The sequence below is a fragment of the Myotis myotis genome, unplaced genomic scaffold (assembly GCF_014108235.1).
Source record: "Myotis myotis isolate mMyoMyo1 unplaced genomic scaffold, mMyoMyo1.p scaffold_m19_p_1, whole genome shotgun sequence".
In the NCBI taxonomy this organism is placed as follows: domain Eukaryota; kingdom Metazoa; phylum Chordata; class Mammalia; order Chiroptera; family Vespertilionidae; genus Myotis; species Myotis myotis.
The window spans coordinates 131,005,296-131,027,846 of NW_023416313.1; the positions used below are offsets into that span (position 1 = coordinate 131,005,296).

Sequence of the window (22,551 nt, forward strand, 5' to 3'; positions counted from 1 at the left end):
GAGAGAAAAAATAAACTTGGGCCACTTTCTTAGTTCTGGGGTAGATGATCAGGGGAACCTTCCACTAGACAAGGGCCTGCATCCCCCACTGCATCCCTGGGTCTCCCTGAATGGATGAAGACAACACATGTTGGCTGTGGTTGCCATCCATTGATTCATCCTATGAGTATTTGAGCACCTATTATGTGTGCCCCAGGGGCTGAGGATATAATGGTGAGCAGGAAACACATGGTCCCGTCCTCCCAAGCTGGCAGTACAGGGAGAAAATAGACAAAGTATTTGCAAGAAGGCATGTCTGTACCGTAAAGGGGAAATACAGAGGCCAGGGGACAGAGAAGGGGGGAGCAATCAGGGAAGACTTCTAGTCAGAGAAGGTGGTCAAGCTGACTTAAAGGGTACGCAGGAGTTAATGGGACTAAAGGTGAGGAGAGTGTTCTAGGCAGATGGCACGGCCTGTGCAAAGACCCAAAGACAAGTTGGAACTAACGCAATTAGGATGGGCTGTATCTGTTAGGTGCAATCACTGACATAAACCCTGTGTGAGGCAGGGCCAAGAGCGAGGAGGGCAGTCCCTGCCCATGTGGCCTGCAGTCTAGCTGTCATTCAACAAACATTCGGGCACCTTTCCAGACACTGAGATACAGCACAACAGAAACCAAGACAAAACAGGCCTGCTCTTATGGAGCTTACATCCCAGAAGCGAAGACAGAAACAGCAGAAAAGCCAAGAGCAGTGCTTGGGAGAGAGACGTGAATGAAATGCAGGGTGGGTGGGCCCAGGATGGGGAAGGCCATGTCATCTCCAGGCAGGTAGAAGTCAGGAATGGGCCAGCTCACCTCTCAGTTCACCCCACCACTCAGGGCTTCAGCCAGGTGGTTCTAGCATTACAGTTTGCAATCAAAGAAATGGAAAATTGCCACATTTGGAAGGAGGAAGGAACAAGAAAAAAAAAAAAAGAGTGCTATGCTATGCTGAGCTATGCTAAACTAACACTATATTAGTACATATTATACTAGTATAATATACACATTATACTGTACATACTACACTATGCTATGCTAGTACTATGCTACCACACTGTGCTAATACTCTATTATGCTACACGTATTACACTCATGTACTATATGTGCTTGCTATACTATGCCATTCATATACTATACAAAATAGCCTAGGCCTGACTCAAAATCCACACTTCATAAATGTTTGTGGAACTGAGCTAAGCTTTCTCCAGCTGTGAACGGGGCCCTCTCTCTTCTACTTGGCCTCTCAGGCCTGTGACAGAAGAGAAAGTACATATATTGACCTCAGCATTTGGTTCCTGGCACAGAGTTCCCAAAAAAGGGCACTAGGAGCATCTCTTGTTCTAAAGTTTGCTCTTCGACTCTGTCCCTGACACTGCGCTCCTAGGCCCTTATAGATCCCTACGTGGTGAGGGCACCGGGAGCACCTCCCAGACCTCGCCCTGTATCTCTCTTCACCTGGCTGTCCATCTGTGTCCTTTTCATGTCCTTTAATAAACTAGTAAACACATTTCCCGAGTTCTGTGAGTCACTCTAGCAAATTAATCAAAGCCAAGGAGGGGGCTATAGAAACCTCCAATTTATAGCCAAGTCAGACAGAAGTTGTGAGTGGCCTGGGCCCTACTCCTCGCTATGGCATCTAAATGGGGGTCAGTCTCTTGGACTGGACCCTTAACCTGTGGGGTCTGACATGGCCTCTAGGTAGATCTAAGTGTCAGAAATGAATTAAATTGTAGGACACCCAGCTGCTGTCACAGAGTTGCTCAGTGTAGGGAAAAGTGACACCCATCTGGTGTCAGAAGTGCTGTGAGTGTGTAGCAGTGTGAGAGCAAAGGGGAGACGTTGCAGGAAAGAACTGAGTTTTTCTAAGAGAGGCCCCAAGTGCTGTGCTCTGAGTGTCACTTCCAAAGCTGGGTCTCTCTCCATCTGAGAACCAGACCTATCCCAGTAAGTTGAGAGCAGTGATAAATGACAGGGCAAGGGAGGGGCGCTTGTGGGAGAAACCACAGCCAGGCTAATGACAGTTAATGGTAGATTTAATCCCCAGCACCAGCTGTACCTGCTGATCTTCTAATCAGAGGATGTTTGGTGGGTGTGCCTGCTGGCTGGTACCTCTGAAGGACTCACCATGAGTGGGCCCCAACCAGTTATTCTCTGAAATGGGGCTTTAAACAAAACCCACCTTAAATTCACACTTTATTTCTGAAAAACTGTAGGGGGAACCTGTATGTATGGGGAAAATGAAGATGGGCTCTTGGCCTGCCACCAACAAGCTATGCAACCTGGCCCACGTCACCTCCCACATCTCAGTTCCCTCACTGAATTAGTCAGGATAGATGAGGCTATGCTGTGGTAACAAGTAATACCCATGATCTTAGTGGCTTCATGAAAAAACTGTCTATTTTATTCAAAGGCACCTTGTGGGTCAGGCACCTCTCCACCATGTGACCACACTCCCAGGAATACGTGGCTTTCAGGGTCCCTGCTGCTGCCAAAGAAAGAGGCAACCGGAGGGTCTTGTCTAAAAGTGGCCAACATCCCTCCTACCACACATATCACATGACTGAACTTATCACACGCCACACCTCACCATGAGAGGGCCGAAATGCAGTCCCTGCCCAGGAGTATGTGCCATATCACCTTCACCCACTCAGCTGTTAAATTCATGAATTAATTCATTACATTTGGGGAGGGGCACCTAATCTCTGCCAGGTATTATGTTAAGTGGGAGCTACAAAGATTCTTCTGTCCTCAAGAAGTTCAGTGGGTGAGACAGACAGAAGGATGTAATGCTACAGTTCTGTGGGAGCAGCAAAGGAGGTACCTGACCCAACCTGGACAAGGTGGCAGGCAGTGTTGTGCAGGCTAGTGTTTAACAACTGACTGAATAACCATGTATACATGCTTAAACGTGCTTATGTTTACTATAAAATTTACAGGCATAAAGCATGTATAACACACAATTTACAAATAATGCTGAAATATACAATACTCTACACTGTAAATTCCACATAGCCACTGGTTCTCACAGAATGCATTCAATTTTTGCCAAACCTAGGATTCAACCATGGATTTGCATCACCATCAGCTCTTTCCCCAATAAGTTTATTGTCCTTAAATCTTGGATGTAATTTGCTGGTAAACTATTTCTCACTTTCATACTAATTGTATTTATTAAATGAAACCTCTTTTGGCTTCAGCATTATGAATTCATAATTTCACTCATTTGTTAATGACATTAGCATCTTTGCTCATTCTGATAAGTTTTCAATAGAGGGAAGTACTCCCTCTATTGCTCATGTTATTCACAATGTAATGACTACAGAAACAATATGCTTTTAAGTTTAATCTGCATTATTAACATTTTCTGTCTTACATGTATAGACAGTTATCAGAACAATAAATCAAGCCCCGGTGTAAAGCAGTTGCCAATGGTGTGACTACTCACTGTGGCCAATTTCCAGCCACCAACCTGACGTTACTGAACACAGAGTTGGGAAGACAAGCAAAGTAGTCAATCAGCCTGTGCTGTTTCCACTAAACAGACACAGGGGACATAAATAAATAACATCAAGGACATGAAAGTAGCAATGAAATTAGAAAATGATGAATTGAGAGCATTTATTACCATATTTAATTATAAGTTCATCTCAGTGAATTTTAAGATTATGGCTGTGTTGAGCAGCTGGCCTGTAAAGTTCCTGAAAATTTAATAGTTGGTCTAGCCAGCCAGGATAACCTGGCTCAAGTGACTAGGGGAGGTCAGAGGAGGCGGGAGCTCTGCCTGCACTGAGTGGAAGCAGGTGTTGCAGTTATTCCAGAAGGACAAGGGAGCAGGCCCGTGCAAGCTGGTGAAGCACTCACTGAGCGGTGCTGGAGCAGGGTGACCAGAGAGCCTCGTGTGGCTGGGCAGCCCCATCTGTGCTGGTTGGTCCACCGTCCCTTTTATTTTCAAAAGGACCTCATTTTGGATGAAAATTATAGGACTTCCCGCTACTAGTTGAAGAGCCACAGCCCTTCTGGTTCCCTCGGCTTGAAGCAGGAGTGGGGGAGAGAGGCTGATGGGTGGGCAGAGAAGCCAGGTTGGCAGTGAGGAGGCATGGAGGAGAAACAGACGTGGAGGAAATGGCGGTGGAGAGCCTGGAGGGCACGCACGGGACGGGGAAGGGGGAATGAAAAGAGAGGGCGCTGGGGATGACAGGCTGGCATCTAGAGAGGGTTTCTTTCCAGGAGGAGCTGAGCGCGTGGGCTCTGCCAGGGCCTGGGGCAGGTGGCCTCCGCCAACCATGTCTGTTGCTCATTCTTGGTGTCACAAGGCTGGCCCAGGAAGAAGGCAGAAACGCACATGCAGTTCAAGTGCTTGAGCACTCAGCTTCTGGCCGCAGGGAAGAGGTGGCGAGGCGGCACGGGGGCAAGAGGGGTCAGAATTCTCACATGGTCCGTCTCCCTGTAGGCAGCTTGGAATTCCCAGGCCAAAGCCAGAGCCACCTCCCAGCTAAGAGTCTTCTGAGGCTGGTGTTTGAGGCTTTTCCACAAGCCGGTTCACAACCACCTCACGTTCCCAGCCAGCAAACATTCTTAAATCCTTATCCCTAAACCCTAATCCTAATCCCTTCCAAGTCGTCCCAACCTCTTCTCTTCCCCCCGCCCCTTCCCCCCACCCCTCCACCACCCGGAGAAGGAGATAGTTGGTCCTTCCTGGCTCTGGAGCCGAGAGCCAGGGGCAGCCCAGGCCCAGCCACTGATGGGCACACAGAAGTGTGTGTGGCCAGGAGAGGCCAAACTGCTCCCTGGAAAAGCAGCCCAGGACAAATGATCCTAGAATTGAAATGGCCTGAAACCCTTATGAGTCTTTTAAACCTTAAATAAGGCAAAGAACTTAGGGAACAATCTTTGGCCTTGAGCAATGAGGGGAAGAGCAAGAGCTGCAGGACATGTGACTTTCATGGCAGCATTTCATAAAGAGGACCAAGTGGATGGATAATATGTCTAAGTGCTGTTCTGGGGTTGCATTCTGTGTTTCCCTCCCTGTTTCAGATAGATGATAAGTATGTAGGTAGATAGATAATAGATATATGATAGGTAGGTAGGTAGATAGATAGATAGATAGATAGATAGATAGATAGATAGATGGAGTTTGTATATATAGATGAATGTATTTAATCCTCACATCAGCCCTGTGAGGTGAGTGAGGCACTTTACTGGAGGAAACTGAGGCACAGAGAGGTTAGGTAACTTCCAGAATTCCACACTGGTAAATGTCAGAGCTGAGACTGAACTCCATCAGCTTTGCCCACTACTGTGACACTGAGCTACTTTCCCACACACAGGGTCCTGTCACTGGGTCCTTCCCTTTTGGGACTCAGAGAGGTGGGAGTCACTAGGTCCAGGGCTGGCCCAGATTGTGGGGCCTGCAGCCTGGACAATTTGGGGGTGGGCTTCTTTAAGACAAAGACTACAAAACTGTGACTCCTAACGGGCTTTGGAAGTGCCCATGTCAGCAAGGGGCCCTGAATTTTAAGCTTCATTGGCCTCATGGAAATGGGCTCCTGACTTGGTGACCTCCAGGGCTGCCAGTCTCCATGTCTCAGATTATCTCTACAAGAGCTTCTGGAGTCTTTTCTGTCCTCTGGCACCTCGTTTATCTCCCTCCTCTGGGAAAGAGAAACTATATCCCAGAAGGGCAAACTGTAAGAGGATCTGAGGGAAATCCTAAAACAACCCAGCCCTCCCAGCCCCCTGTGGCGACCAGCCCTGGAATCTGGATTCCTGGGGGCGAGTGCTGCAAAAGTGAAGCTTAGATGATTCAGACTAGCAGCTGCTGGCACCAGTCCTGCTTTCAGAAAGCATGAATAACCAGGGGAAGATATGGAAAATTTCCTGACCAGCCCTGAAGCTGGTAGACCATTAAAATGTAACGAGACCTGAAGCTAAAGTGAAAGCACAGAAGGAGAAAAAGACCTGTTCCTTTCCTGAGTGCTGTACAAGGTACTCTTTTTCCGAGGTACAGACAGGGTCACAGATGAACCCAGCCAGAAAGTCTCCGTCCCAGGGGGACAGCCGCGTGAGGTGTCACCACAGGTTTCTGGTTTCAGACACTGTCACGCCTGACTACCATGTTCTGTGCTATCAAAGGCACTCATAGACTCTTCCACCCTCTCCCTTCCCTCACCATGTTGTCCAAAAACCATAAGGTGGGGGGCCAGGGAAGGTTAGGCATCCGTGGGGCTGGGGGCACGATGTCTCACAGGGAAGGGGGTTAGGAGAGCTGCTGTGGAGCAGGTGGCCTATGACAGGTGTCAGAGCCTGGGGAGGGCAGGGGGAGGGATGGCATCCTCATGGAGGAGGGAGCAGCGTACTGAGAAGCTAGTCACACACAGAGGGAGTGATCAAATAAGTCGACCTTTTAAGGACAATGGGAGCCAGCTTTCTCCCTGCCTGAGCAGTGGGTTACAACATGGCAAGGAGAAAACTAAAATGACCCATTTGGTGTTGGGTTGGAAATGAAGATGTTAGTGTACACTCAAGGTGTTCAATCTACATTGGTAGAAGTAGTAATAAACATGGATGTAAATGTAGATGCATGTTCCCAAGCTCAGTCCACTGACAATGCAATATCCATGAGCACACTTGGCGCCCAGGTACTGGCTTCTGAATATCACTGTGAAAGAAAAATGATCCACGACGCTTGTTAGGGACAGTGAGGCAGACCACTCAAGGAGAGCTCCTGCAATGGAGACGTATAAACGGGGAGAGAAATCAGACTCAAGTCCAACTCCAACAGGGATAAGTGGGGTTAGCATCCAGGAGCAAGGTGGGGATCAGAGGATGGAAACTTACTAACGAAAATACCAGGGGAAGGGGCATTCCTGCTGGACCAACTCAATTCAGTTCTTGCTGAAGGCATGCCAGGAAATAGGAAAGAGGAATCTGATCAGACATCAAAGGTGGTCATATCTTGAGGTGGGTAGGCTTTTGATATTCTGACTTAGCAGGGTTCTTGCTTAAATTGCATTCTATAAGGACAGAGCAGACAGTCCAAGCACTGAGGAGGAACCTGATTAAGTCAGACCACTGGTGCTCCGCTAAAAAGAACCAGCGCTCCTAAGACAAATGACCTGTTCCAGAGCTTACACAGGGAACCTACAAGATGAGCCTAGGATATATTTTTGTGCCAGAGAGTCAGGAAATGTTCAAAGAATTATAGGGAGATGTCAAAAACATACAGATGCCAGCTTAAATGGGCTCTGCCAACTAAATCTGGGACAATTTGAGCATCAAGATAAATAATAATAATAATGAGTCATGACCCAGAGGATGAAATAGAAAACTATGAGTCTACACATATGTTAATTGATTAATTATGTTAATTAGATATATTTATAATTATATTTAGAATTAATTAACTGTACTTATTTGATGAGTAACTGTACATTCTCAGAGTTTCAATGTACCTCCTCAGAAAATACTTAATAATTACAAATAAAAACTTGCTTCATTTGAGAACCTAGCAGACAGACTTTAATGAGGGGATCACTTACATGAGTGATAGAACCAATGGAAACCATGCACCAGCTGAGAGGACCCAATGGGAGCACAGCACCATGTCTGAGCTATTCCTACCCAAGATTCACAACCTGAATCTAAGTACAATGTCAGAAAGCTCAAACTCTATTAACAACTGAGTCTGCAATGCTCAAAAGTGTTAAGATTAATAACTTTCCATCAATAAAAGACCCAGGAATACATCTCAGATTGGAGGAGTCTAAAGAGATGTGACAACTAAATGGGACACATGATTCTGTGTTGTATCCTTTTGCTAAAGAAGGACATTATTGGGAAGACAGGAAACTTGAGTGGGAGACCATGGTTGCATGGTAGGAATGAAGCAGCATTAACTTTTTGATTTGATGGTTGTGTTGTGGTCACATAGAGGAATGTCCTTGTGTGTAGAAAATACAGGCCAAAATATTCAGGGGTCTTGGGGCATCATGTCAACAATATATTCCCAAATGGCTCTGGAAAAATACAACCTACATGCAACTTTTCCATAGAAGTTTGAGTTGTCTCTAAGTGAATAAGCCAAGAGAACTGCCATCCTCAAATAGCAGGGAACTCAAGAATCAAACAGCATGAAAGGGTTTTATTATCCTCCTTTCACAGAAGAGCGAGCTGAAATAGAGCAGGTGTTATAATGGGCCTTTGCTCATGCATTTCATACATGGGGCAGAGGAGGAGATTGTGGGGAGCTCCTTCCACTCTGACCCTCCCTTGACCAGGAAATTCCACATTGAGAGCAAAAAAGGAAAAGTAATAGGATTTTGATGTGGACTTGATGGTCAGGGCTAAACCCGGATGAATGAGAATCTTCCACCTGTTTTTCAGGTCCTCTGGGCAGAAAAGCCCTTATGCAGCCTGTTTAGTCCAGGGGATAGGTCAGGTGTGCCAAGAGCCGGTCCATCCTTGCTGTTTCAAAGGACCTGGCATATATGGCATACTGTTCTTAATATGTTTGCTCACCTTCTTGGCACTATGTGTTTTTACCAAGGTCTCCTCTCTGAGAAAGGTTGTTTCCCCAGGTAGGGATTTTCCCCTGAAGTTAGGGAGGGAATAAAACCCCTCAACTAAGTGCCAGGCGGGTAATTAATCACTTTAACTACGAACAATCATGCTTAAGCTACATAATCTTTACTTCCTGGAATGGAGATAAGAAACGCCCTAACCTTTGTAATAGAGATTGATAGGATTGAATCAACTGGTATAAATACAGATGTAACAAGACAGCGAGAGACAGAACCTAGGCACAGAACCTACACAGAACGTTCTCTAGAGACAGAAGAACTTCGCTGGAGAGAACATGGCAAAAGATCCTGGAAAGAAACTGGCCTCAGAACCTAGAGACAGAACCTAGCGAGAGAACATGGCAAAAGATCCTGGACTGAACCTGACTACAGAAATTGGCAAGAGAACCTGACTAGAACCTGGTAACTGAACCTGGCTGGAGAACCTGGACAGAACCTGGCTGGAGAACCTAGCGAGGGAACTTGGCTACAGAACCTGGCTGGAGAACCTGGAGAACCTGGCTGGAGAACCTAGCAAGACAACATGGACACAGAACCTGGCTGGAGATCCTAAGCAGAACCTCTCTGGAGATCCAGACCAGAACTTGGCTGGAGATCCTGGCTAGGCTGCTGATCAACTGAACACTGTCTCCGTGTCCTTCCTTCTTCGCCGACTCCATCCACGCCTTTGGGGACCCCTGGACCTGCTGGGGTTGGACCCCAGCAAGGTGTAGCAGGAACTCATCAGGAAAAGCCTCCTGGAGAGAGGTAAATAGTACTTATGAAAGGACAATGAGACAAAGGCATTCATTTTAGGGGAGGATGGTCTCTCAGAGAAGCTAACATGAAGTGAGAGGAAGCAAGGCCACCCACTCTGTGAAAAGCAGGAGGAGACACATGTGGCTGTCTGAGGGAGGTCATCTGCTCTGGCCCTTGACTGTAAGAGATTGTTTATACCATTTTCCTTTTCCTATTCTTTATTCTTATATTTTCTCTCCCTTCTTTTCTTTTATATTCCTCCTCCCCCCCTTTTTTTCTTCTTATACATATTTTTTTCTTTTCTTTTATTATTTTTGTTCTTTTTTCTCTTTCTTTTGCGGTTGTTATTTTTGTTTTTGTAGGGGCCTTGTGTATGTTTTTGTTTTGTTTTGCTTTGCTTTGTTTTGTTTTTGCTTTGCTTTGCTTTGTTTTGTTCTTTCAGCACCTGCACAACAGCTCATGCTATGTGGTCAGGGTTGAGCCTCACAGTCAGCCAGCCTGAGGGGAGATCCCACCCACAAACGGGACAACAACAATCAAGACCCAGTTACAACCAGAGAGCTGAAATAAACCACACATGGGACATTCCTAGAGCATCCAGCTTAGAAGATCAAAGAGACTACACCACTGGGTTCCACAGGTTACTTATGATATAAGGCCACCCCACAAAGACTGCGGGCATAGAAGTTCTATCTAATACATAGAAACAAATACAAAGGGATGCTAAAAATGGGGAGACACAGAAATAACCCCCAAGTGAAAGAAAGGAGGAAACTCCAAAGAAAGAGCTGAATGAAATGGAGGCAAGATTTCTAACAGATATAGAGCTCAAAATAATGGTTATAAGGATCCTCAAGGAACTTCCTGATAATTACAAGAAACTTAGTGGCAACTACAACAGCATGAAAAAGGAAATAGAAACTATATACAAGAACCAGTCAAAAATGAAGAATACCATATCTGATATCTAGAATACACTGGAAGTAATCAAAAGTAGATGAAATGAAGCAGAGGATCAAATCAGTTATTTGGAAGACAAGGTAGAAAAAAAACACCCAATTAGGCCAGCAAAAAGAAAAAAGAATTAAAAAACAAGAGGATAGTTTAAGGGAACTTTGGGACAACATGAAATGTAACAACATTCCTATCATAAGAATAACAGAGGAGAAGAACATGAGCAAGGAATAGAGAACCTGTTTAAGAAAATAATGACAAAACTTCCCCAACCTGGTGAAGGAAAATGTTATACAAGTTCAGGAAGCACAGAGAGTCTCAATCAAGAACTCAAAGAGACTCACTCCAAGATACATCATAATTAAAAAATGAGAAACATTAAAAACCAAGAGAGAATCTTAAAGGCAGCAGGAGAGAGATAAAGTTAACTATAAGGGAATTCCCATTAGAATGTCAGCTGATTTATCAACAGAAACACTTCAGGCCTGAAGAGAATGGTATGAAGTAGTCAAAGTAATGAAAAGCAATGACCTGAGTCCAAGACAACTGTATCCAACAAGGCTATCATTTAAAATTGAAAGCAAATTAAAGAGTTTTCCAGGCAAATTAAAAAACAGGAGGCGGGGGTGGCTAAAGGAATATATTACCACCAAACCAGCATTGCAAGAAATGTTAAAGGGGGTGCTTTAAGAAGAAGAAGAATTCAAGAATGAGAGGAATATATGTATAAAGAAAAATGTGGCAATAAATAAGTACCTATCAATAATAACCTTAAATGTAAATGGACTAAAGTCATAGTAGGAGACTTTAACACCCCACTGGCATCACTGGATAGATTTTTCAGATAAAAAATCAACAAGGAATCAGAGACCTTAAATAACATACTAGATCAGATGGATTTAATTTATATTTACAGAATATTTCATCCCAAAGCTGCAGAATGTATATTCTTTTCAAATGCACATGGAACATTCTCAAAGATTGACCACATGTTAGGACATTAAATAAGTCTAAATAAATTCAAGAATATTGAAATCATATCAAACACCTTCTCAGATCACAATGGCATGAAACTAGAAATCAACTACAATTTAAAAACTCAAAAACATTCAAACACACAGAGACTAAATAGCATGTTTTAAACAATGAATGGAATACCAATGAGATCAAGGAAGAAATAAAAAAACATCATGACAATGAACACACAACCACCCAAAATATATGGGACACAGCAAAAGCAGTCCTGAGAGGGAAGTTCATAGCATTACAGGCCTACCTCAAGAAAAAAGTAAAAGCTCAAATTAAAAATCTAACCCTACAACTAAACAAATTAGAAACAGAACAAGAAAAGCACAGAGTAAATGAAAGGAAGAAAAAAATAAAGCTCAGAGCATAAATAAATGACATAGAAATTTAATAATAATAATAATAATAATAATAATAATAATAATACAAACGATCAATGAAACCAAGAGCTGGTTCTTTGAAAAGATAAACAAAATTAATGAACCTTTTTAAAAATCTTCACTCAAAGATATTTTTCCCATTGATTTTTACAGAGAGTGGAAGGAAGGGAGGAGGAAGAGAGTGAGAAAGAGAGAGAGAGAGAAATGAATGTGAGAGAAGTACAACAAGTGATTACCTCCTGCAACCAGGGCCAGGGAGAGAGCCTGCAACCCAAGTAATAGCTCTTGACTGAGAATCTTACTCATGACCCTTTGGTCCATGGGCCAACGCACTAACCACTGAGCAATGCCAGCCAGGGCAAGATGATGAACCTTTAACTAGACTTATCAAGAAACAAAGAGAGAGGATCCAAATAAATAAAATCAGAAATGAAAGAGGCAAAGTAACATGTGACATCACAGAAATACAAAGTACTATAAGAAAATATTATGAACAAATATATGCCAATAATTTGGACAACCTGTGTGAAATGGACAAATTCTGAGAAATATACAATCTTCCAAAATTTAATCAGGAAGAATCAGAAAACCTAAATAGGCTAACAACTAATGAAATCGAAGCAGTAATAAAAAAAAAAAAAAACTTCTAGTAAACCAAAGTCCTGGACCAGATGGCTTCACAAGCAAGTATTGCCAAACATTCAAAGAAGAGCTAACATGTATCCTCTTCAAACTATTTCAAAAAATTCAAGAGGAGGGAAGACTGGTACAGCCACAGTGGAAAACAGTATGGAGTTTCCTCAAAAAATTAAACTATTTCAAAAAATTCAAGAAGAGAGAAAACACTACAAAGTAAGAAAATTATAGGCCAATAATCTTGATGAACATAGATGCTAAAATCCTCAACAAAATATTAACAAATCAGATCTAGCAATACATTAAAAAGATCAGACACCATGACCAAGTGGGATTTATTCCAAGGATGCAAGGCTAGTACAATATTCACAAATCAATAACTATGATATATCATATAAACAAAATGAAGCATAAGAATCACATGGTCATATCAATAGATACAGAAAAAGCATTCAACAAAATCCAGCATGCATTTTTTATAAAAACTCTCAGCAAAGTGGGAATAGAGGGAACATAATAATGGCCATATATGACAAACGTACAGGCAATATCATATTCAATGGGTAAAAACTAAAAACATTTCCCTTAAAAACAGGAACAAGCCCTAGCTGGTTTGGCTCAGTGGATAGAGTATAGGCCTGCAGACTGAAGGGTTCCAGGTTTGATTCAGGTCAAGGGCACATACCTGGGTTGCAGGCTCGATCCCCAGTGGGAGCGTGCACGAGGCAGCCAATTAATGATCTCTCTCAGCATTGATGTTTCTATCTCTCTCTCCCTCTCTCTTCCTCTCTTAAATCAATACAAATATATATACTAAAAACAGGAATAAGACAGGGATTTCCACTTCACCACTTTTATTTAACACTAAAGGCCCAATGCACAAATTCATGCATGCGTGGGGTCCCTTGGCCTGGCTGGCGATCAGGGCCAATTGGGGGGGGGGGGCAGCTAGTCTGGGGCAGGGACCGCAGAAGGTTGGCCCCAGCAGCAAGCTAACCAATGGCCGATTTCACAAGGAATCGGGCTCCCTCTTCCCTCCTGTCTGGGTCCGGAGTGTGGGTGAACCAGATTCAGGGCTGTCCAGGCCCAGCAGCAAGTTCTGGGTCAGTATGCATCATAGTTACCAGCCAGTGGTCTGGTTGTTCCAGTTATTTGGTCAGAACGGTTGCTTAGGCCTGTATATCTATAGATAATACTGGGAGTCCTAGCCACAGTGATCAGAAAAGAAGAAGAAAAAAAAGGCATCCAAATTGGAAAGGAGGAAGTAAAACTGCCATTATTAACAGATGACATGATATTGTACATAGAAAACATTAAAGAGTTCATCAAAAATCTACTAGATTTAACAAATGAATTTGGCAAAGAAACAGGAAACCAAATTAATACCCAGAAATCAATGGCATTTTTATATACCAATAATAAACTCTCAGAGAAACTTAAAAAAATAAACCCATTTAGCATTGGAACAACAACAAAAGATATTTAGGAATAAACTTAACCAAGGAAGTAAAAGACGTGTACTCAGAAAACTATCCAATCTAATAATAGCCAAACATGGTAATTGACCGTGCCTTCGCTACACCTCCCATTGGCTAATCAGTACGATATGCAAATTAACTGCCAACAAAGATGGCGGTTAATTTGCATATACCGGCTGGGAGAAAATACTGAAGACAACATGGAAGTGAAGCGCTACAGAAGGGAGCTAAGTAGAGGTGGCAGAGACAGAACGGAGCCAAGGCTGCGGAGGTGGGAGGCAGGAGGTGAGAGGGGAAACCCAGCCGCAGAGGCTGGGAGCGGGAGGGGAAACCCAGCCGCAGAGGCTGGGAGCGGGAGGGCAAACCCAGCCGCAGAGGCTGGGAGCGGGAGGGCAAACCCAGCCGCAGAGGCTGGGAGCGGGAGGGCAAACCCAGCCGCAGAGGCTGGGAGCGGGAGGGCAAACCCAGCCGCAGTGGTTGGGAGCGGGAGCGAAGCCCGCCTCAGTGGGTTTCACTCCCTTCTCTGCTTTGCTCCAGCCGCAGGAAGCTCTATTCTTGCAGGAATCTTCCTACAACGGGCCTCTAGTATGACATTATAAAAGGAAATAGAGGAAGATACAAATGAAAATATATATCATGTTCATGGATTGGTAGAATTAACATCATTAAAATGTCCATACTACCCAAAGCAATCTACAGATTCAATGCAATCCTTATTAAAATACCAACGGTATATTTTATAGATCTAGAACAAATATTCAAAAAATGTGTATGGAACCAAAAAACACCCTGAGTAGCCTCAGCAACCTGGAGAATGAAGGACAAATTTGGAGAGATCACAATACCAGATATCAAGTTATACTACAAAGCTACTGTAATCAAAACAGCCTGGTACTGGCACAAGAACAGACATATAGATCAATGGAACAGAACAGAGAACCCAGAAACCAACCCAAGCCCTGATGCTCAATTAATTTTTTTACAAAGGAGGCAAGAGCATATAATGGAGTAAAGACAGTCTCTTCAATAAATGGTCATGATATTGTACATAGAAAACATTAAAGACTCCATGAAAAAAACTACTAGATTTAATAAATGAATTTGGAAAAGTTGCAGGATACAAAAATTGAACAGGTACATCCAAAAAAAAAAAAAGAAAGCAAGAAATTAGTCCACCAACTTATAACATAAACAAGAATAAATTCAAAATGGATAAAAGACTTAACTGTAAGTTGTGAAACCATAAAAATCCTAGAAGAAAATATAGGCAGTAAAATCTCAGAATCTCACGTAGCAGAATTTTCATCGGCACATCTCCTAGGGCAAGGGAAACAGGAAAAAAATAAACAAATGGGACCATATCAAAATTAAAAACTTCTGCCCAGCAAAAGAAACCACACAAAAAAAAAAAAAAAATGAAAAGGGAACCCACTGTGTGGAAGAACTTATTCACCAATGACACATCTGATAAGGGGTTAATTTCCAAAATATACAAAGAACTCATACAACTCAACACCAGGAAGACAAACAATCCAATTGAAAAATGGAAAAAGGACCTAAATAGACACTTCTCCAAAGTGAACATGCAGATGGCCAGGAAACATGAAAAAAATCAACCCCAAATCAGTAATCATCAGAAAGATGCAAATTAAAACAACAATGAAGTATAACCTCACACTTGCCAGAATAGCTACTATTAATAAATCAACAAATGACAAGCGCTGTCATTTTTTTTTAAAAGCGCTGGTACATTAACACAATGGAATACTATGCAGCTGTGAAAAAGAAGGATCTCTTTCCCTTTTCGACAGCATGGATGGACCTGGAGATTACTATGCCAAGTGAATAAGCCAGTTAGAGGAAGGCAAATGTCAAATGATCTCATTTATATGTGGAATCTAACGAACAAAATAAACTGACAAACAAAATAGGTCCAGAGGCATGGAACAGAATGATAGATCTCAGAGGAGAGAGGGATGTAGGGGAGGGAAAGAGATTAACCAAAGAACAAATATGCATAACCCATGGACACAGACAATAGTGTGGGGAAGGCCTGGAGTGGGGTGGGGTGGGTGAGGGCTGGGTGGAGGTGGGTAAAGGGTGTGATGAGGGTCATCTGTAATACCATACTGCCAACAATAAATAAATAAATAAATAAATAAATAAATAAATAAATAAATAAATAAATAAAAGAGAATGAATGTTGGGGTGTCGACTAGCAATCCTACTGCACCAATAGTGCATTTTAGTTGCTTAGAATGAGCAGGAAAGTATTTTTCTCCAGCACTAGCACTTTCAGGTCTCAACTGGACCCAATTTTCTCTGCTCAGAATTGCAATCTGGATCCGAGCCAGACTGGACCAGTGTCCCTCTGCCCCCTTCCCGCCCCCAGTCCCTCTCAAAAATCAGCCCTAACATTTCACACCCTCCCTGTTGTCTAGTTCACATCTATTCTTCTTTGGGTTCGGTCCCTGGGGCTTCCTGCTCTGCCATCTGGGAGAAAAGCTGACCCGGCACCTCCTTCTGCACACAGAGACACTACCTGCCCCCATCTGGCCAGGGAGGGGTGATGACAGAGGGGTGGCCCCCCAGGAGAACCAAGCCTGTGTTGGCCAAGGGTGACTTCCCAAACTCATCAACCAGCCCTCATGGCAGCCTAGGCTGTAGGCAGGAGCCGGAGCCAGCCCCAGTGGCAGGCAGAGAAAGATCAAAACCACCCTTGCCCAGGTGTGGATTCAGTGTCAGTGGCAGATGCCCAAGAACAGGGGGGACACCGTCCTCAGAGGCCAAGCTGAGGAGTCTGCTGCACTCATGGCTGGCTGGCAGCTGCATCATGCCTTTTTTTTTTTTTTTTTTTTTTTTTAAATGCAGCCAGGCTGAAGCATCCTTCCAGACTAAGGGAGGCCCCATTTGGCCTCAGACCTTTGTTGTTCACGATCACATCAACAGAAGACAGACCCAGGAACTCAGTCCTGTGTTTGCTGGCTCCCTGATCTGCAGAGCAGTGCAGCACAGCAGTGAAACACACGGACTTCGGAGCCGGCATTTCTAGATTCCAGTCCTGGCTCCAATGTGGATTAGCTTGGAACTATGGGTAAATTTCCCGGGTGTCTCCCGTCTTGGTTTCCCACCTGTAGAATGGAGATCCCCGTGCGTCTGTGATGGGACTGGTGAGTAGTAAATGTGCTAACACCTATCACTGCCTGGCCTGTGGTAAGCCCTTGATGGACATGAGCCACTCCTTTCCTCAATCTCTCAGCCTCCGTTTCCTCACGATAGAGATAAGGGCCTACGTCTGCGCTAGGCACAGGACATCAGTAATTAACGCTTCATCCAGAGAAGGTTCTCCGTATATGCAATGTTTTCCTTCATTTTTCTTCTAGCCTTTCCTGTGTCTGGCTCTTCTATAAACAAGGGGGAGAAAAATTATTATCCCCGCATGCCGCCCAGAGAATCCACACAGGCACTCAATCCAGAGAGGGCTCCTACGAGTACCTGGCTCTCTGTTTTGCTTTTCTTCCCATCGTGCTATGTTCTCGCCAACTTGTGACCACATGAGTGACAGCACAGCCAGAGCCAGAGGAGAGGAAGGCAGGCAGGGCGCCGCTGTGTGCTAGAATCAGAAGCTCTGGGTGGTCCATGTGAAGCCCTTTAGGCATCACAAAGAAACATTGTCACCATCAGCCCTGGAGCTGGGGTGCTGAGGGGACGCTGCTGGGGGGGGGGGGGGGTGCGGGGAATTTCAGGAGGAAAAGGAGTACTTCCAAGGATGGTTCAGTCACCCTGCAGGGGTTGATTCTGCCCTTGTTCCAGTTCCAGGAATGGGCTCCAGAAGTGAAAACAGAGGGAGTCCTTAACAAAACCTTAGTGTGTTTTTATTTACTTATCTCACCATAAATGCAATTAATCTTATTCTTCCAGTATCCACTACTAATTTTAATATTGGACATCTTGAGAGCAATACATAGTCATCTGAGAGTAAACAGAAGCTTTGGGAAATAAAAGCAGATTCTGTCAAAAGTCAGTCTCTGTGGCTTTGACTTTGAAACACTAGGGAACTTTCTCCTTTCAAAGGTGCACCGTGTGTTTGCAGCAGATGTGGGTGTAGAATGAGGACAGGTCCTGGGTCCCTGTGGAACCCCCGTCACGACAGGCTCCTGACAGCCTTGCTTGCAGCTTCCTGACTCTTCACATCCTGCTCTGTTTGAACTGTCTGGGGGTGGCTCTCTCTTCTGGTTGCCAAGCATCCTTCTTTTGCTTTAATATTCATAATCCATCTTTGTGGTCCTTGTAGTGTAATTTTCCTTGTAGCCTATGCTGTCCGCTTAGGGTTCACTAACAGTTTTTCCCTGTGATGTCTCAGTTTTACACCTGGCTCAGTCATGTTTGCACATCTTAAAACTTTTAAATCTTTAAGGAAACACATGCTCAAAAATGCAGAACATTCTTGTGACAGCCCTTCAAGCTCTGTGTTAGGTTCAGAATGGATGATATGAGTTTACACTTATAGAAGGTCTAAACTTAATTTTAAAATATTATGTAAATGTTCAGAAAGGCATATAAGTCTTGTGTACCAGCAGTCACTACGAACCCATCATCTGCCAACAAGATTAGCAATGACCAGAGGGGGTTGTCTTGCCATCACAGAATGTTTCTACAGTCAGTGGCCAGGGTGGTCATGTGGGAGCTATGCTTTTCTGAGTCTTGAGGAAATAAATTTATCTGCTGTTTATGGAGATAAGACTTTTTTATTTGTCTTTATAATTCAGGCAACTTTTTTCTACTCTATAACATATTTGTGACTATTTCAAGAGATAATTGTTTTCTCATCACCTAATAAAATTGATGAGGAAGGTGTCCCAGGTTATCCTACAGCTTTGTTTACCCCTGGCACATCACCAATAACCCCAGAGATTCATTATCCCAGTTTCAGAAGCCCAAGACTAAGGTCATGTCAAGGTTGCAGAAATGATAGAAAGGGGAATAGAAAAACACTGAACTATAGTGTAAATGCACCCCCACCCCCTAGACAGCCCACCCCCACCCCCACCCCTGCCACCTTTCCTGAGGAAAAGTTTCAAGGTCAGGAGAGAGGAGAAAGAAAGAGGCTCATGATGGGTAAGGGCAGCAGAAGGGACAAAGAGGAGGAAGGGAAGCTGGGATTAGCAGTCAGCCTTCACCTCTGCATCTGGCCTGGGGCCAGCCTATCCTCTGACATCACTGAGCAAGCATTTGTAGCATTTGTTACACACCTGCTGGTCCCAGAACATTCCATTCTGAGTCCCCTTGCCAGGAGAAGGCTCCATGGAAGCCCCAGGGAGACCAAGACCCAGCTGGGACCTGGCTGGGAGTTCAGGCCACAGTAATGATCAGCCTGGGCTGCTTCCCCTGGAAATCCTTTCACCTCCAGGCACCAATCCTCCTCATTAAGCCTCAGCTCTTGGGCTGCCTGGGCCCCGCCCTCAGGGAGGAAGAGGCCCTGGTACAGGTGGCCAGGCCACCCAAAAGGTGACTTACAGGCCAGGCCAGGAATGACATCACAGCTCCTGGTCTTGTGGATTAAACACAGGACCCAGAGGTCGGTGGCTGGGAAGCCCCTCTCCTGCCGCTTGCACTGTCTCCACTTCTGGCTGCTGCATCCATCCAGCTGCGGCTGCGTTTCCATTTCTCAGGGGTCTGGGAAGGGGTCAAGCTGGCTCCTTTGAAGTTAGAGTAGCCTGTCCAGTGTGCCCCTGGGACCCCAGGAGCCCTTCAAGATGTCTTTGGGCCTGTTGGAAAGTGATGGGGTCTTACTAACACCCCTGGGCCTCAGTCTGCAAAGGGGGCAGGCAAGGAGTCCACTTGTTCAAGCCAAGTTTATGGTTTAGGGCCTACAAAGCCCCTCCAAGGTAAGACTGTGCCAAAGCCAAGTCCCTAAGACTCCATCTGACAAAGCCCTCCAGAACCCCCTACACTCAGATGTGACTCCATCTTCCTTGCCGAGTGATGCCGCAGACCTCGCAGACCCAGTCCTGAGTCCACCTGGACCGGTGATTAACAGGCGCTGCGCTAAGGGCTTTACATGGGTCACCTGAATTCCTTCCCATGACAAGCGTGTGACACTGGTTAGAAGTTAAAGTATAGAGAGCCCAAGGTCCAAGGTCAGCAAGTAACCAAGCAGGACTGGGCACAGAACCTGTCATTTGACACCAGCTGCCCCCACCCCCACCCTACACCCTGTGGGTGGGGAATCAAGATGCCCTGGGGGAGATGATGGGCTGGTGAGGCTGCATCCACAGATCTAAGGTCAAAGGGCTGGGTTGGGGGCACCATCCAGATACCCTGCCCCATCTGGGTAACATGTTGGTCAAAGGCAGAGGTCCTCAAACTACGGCCCGCGGGCCACATGCAAATACAAATACTGTATTTGTTCCCGTTTTGGGTTTTTTTTGGTTTTTTTTTTTTTAATATATTTTATTGATTTTTTACAGAGAGAAAGGGAGAGAGATAGTTAGAAACATCGATGAGAGAGAAACATCGATCAGCTGCCTCCTGCACATCTCCTACTGGGGATGTGCCCGCAACCCAGGTACATGCCCTTGACCGGAATCGAACCAGGGACCTCTCAGTCCGCAGGCTGACGCTCTATCCACTGAGCCAAACCGGTTTTGGCCCGTTTTGTTTTTTTACTTCAAAATAAGATATGTGCAGTGTGCATAGGAATTTGTTCATAGTTTTTTTTTTGGTTTTTTTTTTTTTTTAAACTATAGTCTGGCCCTCCAACGGTCTGAGGGACAGTGAACTGGCCCCCTGTTTAAAAAGTTTGAGGACCCCTGGTCAAAGGCATACAAGAGCTCATTCAAAGAGGTTACGTTCTCCATTCCTGCAGCTGAGATCTAGGTCACACACAGGATGGGACCTGGGGGGCGGGGTGGGGCAAAGTCACAGCTGTGCTGGCAGGGGCACACAGACCCCAGTAAACAAAGCAGCCCAAAGATGGAAACGTTCTGCCACTTCAGCAGGAAGCTGGCCGACCTCTGCAGAGGTCGTTCTGCTCGGTGCCCTCACTTCTTTAGTGAACCAAACCCCGTGGAATGAGCACTACGCACCCCTGACCACCTTTCCCAAATCAACAGTCTTTACCTGGAGCTGCCTCAGGGGACAGTGAGGCTGAGTGAAATCCAAAACCGGGCCCTGCGTCACCAGAATCATGCGCCCCCCAGCCCCAGCCCCAGCCCCAGCCCCCCGACTCCCAGTGTCAGTTCCTCATCTGCCAGCTGGTGAAAGGCAACGCTTCCATTGAAGATGTGGTGTGGGGTTGAGCATGAGGTCCCGAAGAACGTGGCGTTCTCTCAATCCCATAAGCAGGTTCTGAGAGAACTGGTTTGTGTTCTGCAAAAAGTCTTTTCAATCTCTTTATAAAGGGAGGATGTGATCTATGTTAGCTGTGCCCTCACAGGCGTGGGGCGGGTGAGGGCCTGGCAGCCAGCAGCTGTCCAGCGATGACCTCCTCACTCTGCCTGTCTTTCCTAGTCTTCTCAAGGGCAATGGCTTTGTTACACTGAGTTAGCAAACACTGAGCACAGGTCGTAACAAGGCTGTACCAAGAACAGACCTAGTGATTCTTAGGTCTTGAGGTGACCTCTCCAGAGACCATGCTCTCCCCTGCAAGTCAGGGGAGACGGTGTTCCGAATGGCAGTCACTCTCATTACCCAACAAGTCAGATTTCCTCTTTTCTTGAAAATGGCATCTGAAAGGGATTACTCAGGTTCATTTTCTAATGAAAATATTTTCTTATCCACAACAAGAAGTCTTTTGGGCCTGGGTCAGTGCAGAACTTTGCTGTCAGGGGTGTGTTGTAAGGATAGAGGGGCAGAAGGAGAGAGAGAGAGAGAGAGAGAGAGAGAGAGAGAGAGAGAGAGAGAGAGAGAGAGAGGGAGAGAGAGAGAACTTAAAAGAGAAAGTTAAGGGTTGACACACAGAAGTCCAGGAGAGCACAGAGCAGACAGGAAAAGGATGCCTGGACGCCTGCAGTGGAAATAGGGCCGCTTAGCTGGACTGTGGCTGCTCCTCCCTCTTCACCCCTGGCCCCAGTGGAGGACCCTGACCTGGTGCCAGCTCCTCCTGCCTGCTCTGGCCTGGCCTTGCCCACCCAAACATTAGCTCCATCTGCAAATACAAACAGGACAACTTATCTGCATTGCCTAACCAAGGTAAACAGCCCTACATATGCCCAGTCACTGCCTTCACCCCAAAGGGCAGCTGCTGGGCCAAAGGTATGCACAGGGACATTTTTTCAGTAACTATTTCCTCCTGGCAAGACTTCTGGATTCAGATGGTTTCGGTTGAGTAGTTACTTAATGGCATCATAGAAACCTGAATCTAGAACAGCAGTTCTCAACCTGTGGGTCGCGACCCCTTTGGGGCTCGAACGACCCTTTCACAGGGGTCGCCTAAGACGACCGGAAAACACATATATAATTACATATTGTTTTTGTGATTAATCACTATGCTTTAATTATGTTCAATTTGTAACAATGAAAATACATCCTGCATATCAGATATTTACATTATGATTCATAACAGTAGCAAAATTACAGTTATGACGTAGCAACAAAAATAATTTTATGGTTGGGGGTCACCACAACATGAGGAACTGTATTAAAGGGTCGCGGCATTAGAAAGGTTGAGAACCACTGATCTAGAAGGATATTTTTTTAAAATATATTTTTATTGATTGATTTCAAAGAGGAAGGG

At 45.0% G+C, this 22,551-nt stretch overlaps 1 protein-coding gene across 3 annotated transcripts in view; it reads left to right on the forward strand.

The window, feature by feature from the left end:
* The window catches only part of PROSER2 (proline and serine rich 2), a 95,492-nt gene that overhangs the window by 57,644 nt on the left and 15,297 nt on the right, over positions 1–22,551 (forward strand). For 2 of the 3 annotated variants that reach the window (XR_004974357.1, XR_004974362.1), the window contains one exon: positions 16,686–16,984. The exons of the other annotated variant lie outside the window; for it this stretch is intronic. The gene's annotated coding sequence lies outside the window, so the exon portion shown is untranslated. The remainder of the gene's footprint in view (positions 1–16,685; positions 16,985–22,551) is intronic. 3 annotated transcript variants of the gene reach the window in all.